Raw genomic sequence first — 2,443 nt, forward strand, 5'->3', positions numbered from 1 at the left:
AAGAAATAACGGCTGAAAACTTTCCTAATCTGGAGAAGGAAACAGACATCCAGGTCTAAGAAGCACAGAGAGTTCCAAACATAATGAACCCAGAGACCTACACCAAGTCATACAGTAATTAAAATGGCAAGTTAAGAATAAAGAGACATTCTTAACCCATTTCCTGTTGCCCTGAGAATACTCGCCATTGGCACTTGCAGCTGCAGCATTTACCCCGAGATGACACACGAATTACAGTCCTAACTTTACCCCCAGAGTTCACCATATCTCGCTTTTATTATTATTTTCTCATTGCTCCAGTATATCGATAGTCTTTGGAAACAAATGACATCATTCTTTTTGTAGCATTCAGCTGTTAGTTGTGGTATTTCCATTTACAAAATATAGTAATTCTCAATCACTGAAAATGTCAAATCCTAGAAAATGTAGCATTCCTACACGCGATGTTAACATTGTTCTCAAACAGTTGTTAGCCGAAGATTCATTTGATGAATCTGATTTATGTATACATTTATGTTACATTAGGATTAGAGACAAGTTCTGTTAAGAAATAGCTCTAAGAAGAGATTTATGTTTTATTCTGACACTGAAAATCAGTCAGATTTGTTTCAGCCTCAAAGAGCATGTTTATGTAAAATTAAATTAACTCTGGCAGTGAGCTGTACTTTTTTTTCTAAATAGGAAATGGGTTAAAGGCAGCAAGAATGAAACATCGAATCACATACAGTGGAAACCTCATAAGGCGATCAGCTGATTTCTCAGAAGTAACCATACAGGCCAGAAAAAAGTGGCAGTAGGTATTTAAAGTGCTGAAAGAAAGGTATCTACAACCTAGAATACAATATCTGCCAAGATCATCATTTAGAACTGAAGGAGAGAGATAAAGTTTCCAGACAAGCAAAAACTAAGAGTTCACAATCACTGAAGTGTCCTTACAAGAAATGGTAAAGGGTCTTCTTTAAGCAGAAAAGGCCATAACCAGAAATAAGGAAATATAGGGAAAAAATTTCACTGGTAAAGGCAAATATATAATAAACAGTGAGTCAACCATTTAAAAAGCTAAGATAAATGTTAAAAGACAAAAGTAGCAAAATTAAAGATATAACTACAATAAATAATCGGAGAATAAAAAAACCAAAAAGATATAAAACGATGTCAAAAACAAGGGTGGAGGATAGTGAAAATGTAATCCTTTTAGAATACATTTGAACCTAAATGCCTATCTCCTTAAAATAGACTGCTGTAGAGATTGAAATATATGAACCTCAGGGTAACCACAAACCAAAAACCTATAAAAACTGAAAAAATAGAGAGAAAAGAACTCAAACAAGCACTAAAGAAAACTAGCGAACCAAAATGAAAGTGATCAAGAAGGAACAAAGAAGTATAAAAACAACCAAAAAAAAAAATAAAATGACAATAAGCTTACACCTATCAATAATTACTTTAAATGTAAATGGATTAAATGTTCCAGTCAAAAAACATAGGGTAGCTGAATGGATTAAGATGCCATCTATATGCTGCCTACAAGAGACTCGCTTTAGATCAAAAGACAAACACAGACTGAAAATGATGAGATGAAAAAAGATGTAAAATAATTCAGTAAATTAGCAGGATACAAAATTAATATATGGAAATTCATTTCATTTCTATACACTAATATCAAACAAGAGGAATTAAGAAAACAATCCCATTTAAAGTCTCATCAAAAAGAATAAAATATTTAGGAGTAAATTTAATCAAGGAGGTGAAAGACCTGTACTCTGAAAACTGTAAGACACTAAAGAAATGAATTGAAGGGGGCACAAATAAATGGAAATATATGCCATATCTATGGACTGGAAGAATTAATATGATTAAAATGTCCGTATTTCCCATCAATCTACAGATTCAGTGTAATCCTTATCAAAATACTAATGGCATTCTTGTCAGAACAAGAATAATCCTAAAATTTATGCTTTATATGTAATTATAAAGGACCATGAATAGGTACAGCAATCCTGATAAAGAACAAAGGTGGAAGTATCAAGCTCCCTGATTGCAAACTATTCTACAAACCTATAATAATCAAAACAGTATGACATTGGCACAAAAACAGACACATATCAATGGAACAGAATACAGAGCCCAGAAATAAACTCTTGTGTATATGGTCAATTAATCTATAGCAAAGGAAGCAAGAATATGCAACAGAAAAATGACAGTCTTATCAACAAGTGGTATTGGGAAACTGGACAGATATATATCAAAAAATGAAAATGGGCCACACTCTTACACCATATATAAAGATAAACTCAAAATGGGCTAAAGACTTAAATGTAAACCCTGAAACCATGAAGCTCCTAGAAGAAAACATAGGTAGAAAACCTATGTTGACATCAGTCTTAGTAATGCCTTTTTGGATATGTCACCTCTTGAGAAAAGGAAACAGAAGCAAAAATAA

This window comes from Pteropus vampyrus, unplaced genomic scaffold (genome assembly GCF_000151845.1).
Source record: "Pteropus vampyrus isolate Shadow unplaced genomic scaffold, Pvam_2.0 Scaffold30, whole genome shotgun sequence".
NCBI lineage: Eukaryota > Metazoa > Chordata > Mammalia > Chiroptera > Pteropodidae > Pteropus > Pteropus vampyrus.